The following is a 7,413-nucleotide window of genomic DNA, read 5'->3' on the forward strand; positions in this document are numbered from 1 at the left end:
GGGCGGCTGGGAAGGGCGGCGTGGGAGAGGACGCCCAGACGCTGGGCAGCCGCGCAGAGGTGAACAGCTGCGCACCTGGAAAGTTACCCGGCTGTCTGGTGAGGTTAGCGGGTTGGGGACCTGGCAGACGGAGGGGGCGGGGGGGGGCTGCGAGGGGAGGGCTCGGGGTCGGGATGCGCGCGTGTGCATGCTGTGCGTGCATTGCGCTCCCTGCGCCTCTGTTCCACACCCAGTTGGGTTCGTACATGTGCTGTTTGCGTGTGGACGTGTGCACGCGTCGCGTTCGCTCGGTGTGGCAGCCTGTCTGAGCTCCGGGAGGCAGGGGAAGGCTACTTGATTTTAAGCGCAAGAGGGGCGAGCTCAGCCCCAGAGGTGAGTGCCTAGGTTTCTCACGCCGTTTCGGAGCGACGGCGGCGGCTGTTGCTCTGGGCTGGGGGCTTGGAGGTGCTGCTGGGCTTAGGCTCTCAGCTTCGCTGAGCTGAGCTCTGGGTAGGTGTTGGGAGAGGAATACTCGGGCTTGGACTTTCTGCGTCCCTGTAAACTTGTGTGGGTGTCCTGTGTCACTCTGGGCACCGTGATGCGCTTTTATATTCCTTCTTCTGTTGCAAACGGGTTCAAGTTTGGAAAGAACTGGGGTGTAAATGGACTGCAGTTGAGGCCAGAGCTGAGAATAGAAAGAAACAACGCAGGCAGAATTAACAGGTAGAAAGGATGACAAGCTTCTTGGTTTCTGATTTGATTTTATTCCCCAAGTCCCCAGGGCATGATTTCTTTCTCTCTCTCTCTCTTTTTTTTTAAATAAAGGAAGAAAATGACATACACCTGCCTCCATGTCCCCCGCCCCACTCCCCCACTCCAGTCCCTTAGAAATTATTCATTTTTTCTTTGCAAGTTTCAGTTTGATTCCCAGAGAAGGCAAGAGGCTCTCATAATATAGACTGGCTGTCTCCAGTACTGCTGTTTAGCTTTACACGGGAGGATGGGACCTGCAATAGTGGAGAATTCTCTGCGGAGAATTAGAGGATCTTCTCCACTGAAACCTGTCTAACTAAGAATAAATGACAGACACAAAGATTTTCTCATTTAAGTGAAATGCAATCAGAGATTTACAGGAAATAATTCAGTCCTCTGACATCCTTACAAGGGAGGCTTAGTTCACCTCACGGTGAAGGCAGAGGTTGGCTGGATGTTGACCAAATCTTTTGACACCCATGTAGTCTTGCTTCCTTTAATCTATTTTCCTATCACTTATCCCCTTCTCTCCCGTGTTTTCATTTCTCCTTCTTCTCTGGTTAATTGTTCTGAGATTACAAATTCTTTCAAATTTTCACTGATCTTAAAAATCCAGTATGTGAATCTTGATTCCATCTTAAGTCCATACGCCCAGTGTCAGTTCTTCCCATGGCCCTTTTTTTTTTAACCTGTGTTTCTATCCCAAATCTTCCTGAAAGGCTAAATTCAGTACTTTTCTCTCTGATCTCATTTGCTTTGATATATCTGTGGGATGTGAACTGCAGCCTCTTCCCTCTTGAAAAACTTAACATCATGGACTCTGAAACTTTTCCTAGATCTTTTAGCTGTGCAGCTATTCCTTCACTGCCTTTATTATTTGCTTTTCTTCCTCCTCTTCTCCCATAATGATACTCATAGGTATTATCTAAATGTGTGTATGTAAAAATAGAGGTATTTCTCTCTTTCATCCTTTATGATGGCTTCTTACCTCTAAGAAATAGTTTCTTGCCTTGATCTCCTTTCCTGCTATCTGATATATTTCCAACTTGATGACCCACATGTCCCTCAAACTAAACTTATACACCTCTGGATTAATTGCTACCTTCCTAAATCAATTTGTTCTCCTGACTTGGTCAATGCTTCACCTATAAATGGTGTTCTATTCATTTTTGAAATGAATGAATCAATGAGTTCATAGTGTTGCCTTCCTTCAAGCCTTAGATCAAAACATTAGAATCACTTTGACTCTTCCATTGTGTACACACATTTAATCACCAGATTTAATATTCTGTTCCCGCAGTCTTCCACTATTCTCTCATTTTTTCTTACTATTAATTCCTCCTCATACTCCCTCACTTTACAGTAGTAAAGCAGTAGTTTCTTCTTACCACATCTCTAGCTTTTTCTTCAAATTTTATATAAACTAAGACACACTCTCTCCTCATGCCAGTCTGACCACTTGCATCTGACTTCTTCAACTTCAGCCTAACATAGCGGTAATTGTTAAATATTTTCTGGTTTCTCCTTTTCAGCTTCTAGACTCTCACTTTTTACTGTGTACTGAGTTTCTCCACCTTAAAGTTTCCACAGGACCCCAAACATGGAGTGTCCAAAATTAAATTCTTTATCTCTCCATTTGCCCCCTCATCTTAGTTGATATCACCTCTCACCCAATGACCACGATGAAAACATTCACACTTTTGTTCCTTTCCTACTTACACTGTTGAATCCCATCACATGCAATTGCCTGACTAAATTTGTAAAACTGTATTTCTGCTTGTTTGCCTGTTTATCTGGCACTGTAACACTACAAAATACCTGTATTGTGTACCACCAAACCTGGCAGTAGAATAGTGGATGTATGACCTTTATAAAATTCATTGTAAACATTCTGCTGGGAGAAATGGGACATTACAAAGAAAGTCAACCTTTGGAGTACCTGAAACCAGTGCAATAACAAGCTCATATGACTTCCTGGCAAGAAGAAAACACCTTTTCAGTTAAGACACTGTGAGGAGAGAAGACAAGCAGTGGACTCAAAATTGAGCCCCAGGTCATCAGTCCAAGGACAGATACTTTGTGGCATTGATATGGAGTTGCGCTGTTTCTTACAAGGACAACTCTGTGTTGCTTTGTGGAGTAGAAACAAAGATTTGTATGTTCAGTGATGGTTAATTATTTTCTAAACGAATTTTGGTGAGACTACGGTAAGGGTAACAGCAAATAAATCCATTTCACATGTGCTTAGAAGACCATAAAAGCCCATTATCTATTCAGTTTGTCATGATTTATTGAGAGGAAGAAAATTGCACAATGGCCTACAGACAAAGCTTTTTACCAAATCCCCCGTGGTAATATTTTTCTCTTCTGGCTACCATGGAGATGCCCCATTTTTTACAAGAGGTTTAACATATTAAAATAGGGTTGGGACTCTGTCTGACCCTAATCTTGTCCTTATCATCATTTTTAACTTGGATTGTTGCCAGCAAGCACAATACTTATAGCCAAGAAAACTATTTTTCTAAATTGCAAATATGACTTTATAATTAACAAAAAAAACTTGACCTACACTAAAATTTAGATACTATAATATGACATATCAAATTGTTTAGTATCTTATTCCAGTATCTTGCTTTTTCAATCTCATTTATAGTCACTCTCCTTTACCCATCATGCATTTCAGCCTGTTTCCTATACATATTTTCAGATTTCATACATTCATCCGTACAAACTCTCTTAAAATTATAGATTTTTTTAGAGAAGTTCAATGTTTACAGGAAAATTAGTTGAAATGGAGAATTTCCATATATTTCCCTCCTCACCCTTGTCCTACTCTTAGCATTTTGCATTAATGTGGTACATATGTTATAATTGATGACCAAGTACTGACATATTACTATTAACTAATGCACATCATTTATATTAGGGGTCATTTCTTGTGTTGTACACTCTATGGTTTTGTACAACTATAAAAAGACACACATCCACCATTGCAATGTTAGACAGGATTTGTGTTGTACACTCTATGGTTTTGTACAACTATGTAAAGACACACATCCACCATTGCAATGTTAGACAGGATAGTTTCACAACTTTTCTCCAAGTTGTATCTTGTCCAGAATGTCATGTAATCAGAATCATACAGTATGTGGGTTTCTCAGACTCACTTCTTTCACTTAGTATCCATTTCAAATTCCTCCATGTCTTTCCATGGCTTGGTAGCTATGACTTTTCATCAGTCGAGTTATATTTCATTGTTCAGCTATGCCACAGTTGCTTATTCATCCATCCACTGAAGGGTATCTCCGTTGCTTCCAAACTTTGTCAGTTATGAATAAAGCCACTATAAACATCTCTGTGCAGGTTTTGTTATGCACATAGGGTTTCCTATGAGTTGGATAAATACCAAAGAGCTTGATTGCTAGATCATAGATTGTTTAGACTTGCAAGAAACCTCCAGACCGTATTCCAAATGTTCAGATCAGTTTTTGCACTCACACAGCAATGAAATGAAAATTCCTGCTATTCCAGATCTTCACCAGCTTTCTCAGTGATCAGGGGGTTGCCTTTTGGCCATTCTGATAGGTACATAGTGGTATCACAAGTATTTTAAGTTGAGGTTCACTAATGAGATATGATTTTGAGCATTTTGTTCATATCCTCCTTTGTCATTTATGTATCTTCTTTGATGGGGTGTCTGTTGATGCCTTTTATCTATTTTTCAGCTTGTTTGTTTCTTACGGTTGTGTGTTGAGTTCATTGTATGTTTTTCAAACTAGTCTTTTCTTAGATGTGTCTTAAAAAATCTTTCTCCCTGTCTTTGGATTGTTTTGTTCTCTTAACAGTGTGTTTGGCAAGTAGAAATTTATAATTTTAATGAAGTCCAGCTTATACATTTTTCCTTTCATGGATTGTACTTTTGATGTTTAATCTTAAAAGTCATTGCTAAGCCTGAGGTCACTTAGATTTTTCTGTATTGTTAATAGCAGTTAAAATCTCATGTTACATTTAGGCCTTTGATTCATTGAGCTAATTTTTATGTTGATAAGACTTGTTTCCAGATTTTTTCTTACCTATTATATCCAGTTGCTCTACTACAATTTGTTAGAAAAGATTATCCTTTCCCCACTGAGTTGCCTTTGCTCCTTATCAATGGTCAATGGACTTTTTCCAGGTGGATCTATTTCAGGGTTCTATTTCTCTCTTCTGTGTCTTAGCACTATATGTCTATTCTTTTGCCAATACTGTGATCCTTTTGATTATTGTTTCTAAAAAACACTGATGTCTGGTAGTATCAGCACTCTTTATGTTCCTACATTATATTGATTTAATGCACATTTTTTTCTCTGCTAAGGTGAATTATTTCACTGGATATATGATATTAACATATAATGGTTATGTTGAACATGTATGAAACATACATTCTATGTCATGCACTGACTTAGATTCTTATGGTTTATCTCAATCATCTAATGACAGTAAATGATATGCAACATTACTTTGTCATCTGTCTCTGTGTTCTTATCTCTTCTATTACAGACACTTAAGATTATTATCATGTCCAAGGGGATTTAAATGCTAAGTGAAAGTGCTTGGATTGAGACTCTGGCTCTCTAAGCTTAACCAGAAGTATATCATCTTCCATATTTACAGATATACATGAAGCTATACATATAAATGTGTGTGTGTGTATTTATATCAAACTCCAGATGGGTTAAGAGCGAAATAGAGATCTAGATCAGAGCCAAGATTTTGGTTTTAAACTCCTTTTGGACTGGTCAGAAAAACACAACAAAGCTTAATTTTTGCTACATTGACTGCCAGATGTTAATCTGCCTGCCAGAAACTTCACTGTTGCTTTTGCTTTCCCTGTGTATTTTCTAGCTACTTCTTATTTATATATGATGTTTCCTAAATAGTGATTAATGTAATAATCATTATATAATTTGCTTCTCTTTTTTTCTAAATGTCCCTACCCATTTTAATCTTTCTCCTGTGCTTGCCTGGAGAAGAATACTGCTTTTTTTTTTTTTTTTAAAGATACTTTGGTGAGCTCTTTGGTATCAGGATTTCACTGTAGTATGTGAGCATGAATAGGGATTCCATGAGGGAAGTATAAGCCTGAAGAGTTCTTGCAGTTCTGGAAACTGGATTGGGTCACTCATGATGCTATTTGATTTCTGTTTTTCCATCAGGCTTCTCTTAACTGGGAAATTTTCCCAGGTTGGCTGTTCTTAGAATGGCTTCTAATGGAAAATATAATTTAGGTAGCCTTTGAGCCCCTGTACTACCTCCAGGGAATAGAATAATTTGCATCCTTAAAGATCTTTTGTCTGGATAACTGGTTTACTAGATTTATGTCTCACCCACCAGCAGTGTGCCTCTGGGCATTTCCTCATATCAAGACTCTGAATTTCTCGGACTGTGTGCCATGACATACTTTGCATGGGAGACTTTGCAAGCATAATTTCCATAATAATTCTATGGGATGCATATAATTACATCTATTTTCTAGACAGATTGATAAGTAAGTAGAAGGATGGATGATGGATGGATGGATGGATAGTAAATACTTTTTTTTTTAAAGATTTATTTATTTGTGCATACAGAACTGGGGTACAGGCCAGAGGCTCAGGGGCGGTGAGAGGCTTCACCAGAGACAGAGTGGGGAGCAGAACAGGCAGATTGACCAAGTACACTGCTGAGGGGAGCAGCGGGTGAGTCAGGAGAGGTCTGCCGCGCCATCTGGTCACCTCCAGGGCAGGTGAGGATCGAACTCATGCGGAGGCGGCTTTAGATTCTCAGTGCTGTGCTTTAACCCACTGCACCACCAGGGAGGGCCGGATAGTAAATAATTTTTAGAGGGTTGCATATCAAAGAAAGGACAGATTGTTTTATTATTCTTTCTGTCCTGACTCCATTGCTCTTGCTACATCCACTTCTATATTATCTCCATGTTCATATCTTTTGACATCATATTCTGCCCTCTGATTATAAGAATGATTCTTATAACCTATATTTTAGATTAATAAAGCAAACATTTTGTGGTTCAGTTCTTGTGGCTAGCAATACATATTTGAGAAATGGCTTATCTATCTCAGTGACTGATACAGGAAACTGAAAGAATCTAATTAGGTTTTATGAAACCAGACACTTGAGGTCTTGGCTTGAGGGACAACAGAATTTAAATGGGTGAACTGCAAAATCAGATGTAGTATTGAGCCATCTAATAACTTACTGCATATCTTCAGTTGTGATTTGAAAGATGAATTAGTCATTCTCATTTCTTCCCTCTTTGGAATTCTAAATAGTTTGAAAGACTTATACAATTTCCAAACCGACTTCATTAAAATCAGAAAATAGTTGGTATTTTGGGAGAAGTGAGAATCCTTTATCTAATTGTGCTTCATGTTTACAAAATTACTGGATTGGTACAAAGTACTTTGAATTCCATACAGAGAGTAAAAATGATTGAAGCCTCTCTCATATTTAGAATGTTTGGACTGTTTTCTGTGTCAGATTTTACTGCAGATTCATGGAGCTATGTCCCTACATAACATGACAGTTACGTCTTTGTAAACAATTGTTATTGTTATATTAATAAAAAAAAAAAACCTGAGGAATTAGTTTAATATTAGACTTAAAAGTTTTTTTTTTTTAAAGATACTTTGGTGAGCTCTT

General features: G+C 38.6%; 1 protein-coding gene across 2 annotated transcripts in view; it reads left to right on the forward strand.

The window, feature by feature from the left end:
• The first annotated feature begins 1 nt into the window (after position 1).
• Positions 2 to 7,413, forward strand: part of PRKG2 (protein kinase, cGMP-dependent, type II) — an 86,026-nt gene continuing 78,614 nt past the window's right edge. The window contains exon 1 of one of the 2 annotated variants that reach the window (XM_004681182.2): positions 2 to 98. The gene's annotated coding sequence lies outside the window, so the exon portion shown is untranslated. Of the gene's footprint in view, positions 99 to 256; positions 373 to 7,413 lie in introns of those variants that run through there. The other variant, XM_012724307.1, reaches the window with a different exon arrangement.

This window comes from Condylura cristata, unplaced genomic scaffold (genome assembly GCF_000260355.1).
Source record: "Condylura cristata isolate star-nosed mole 26May11 unplaced genomic scaffold, ConCri1.0 scaffold00012, whole genome shotgun sequence".
Classification (NCBI taxonomy): Eukaryota; Metazoa; Chordata; class Mammalia; order Eulipotyphla; family Talpidae; genus Condylura; species Condylura cristata.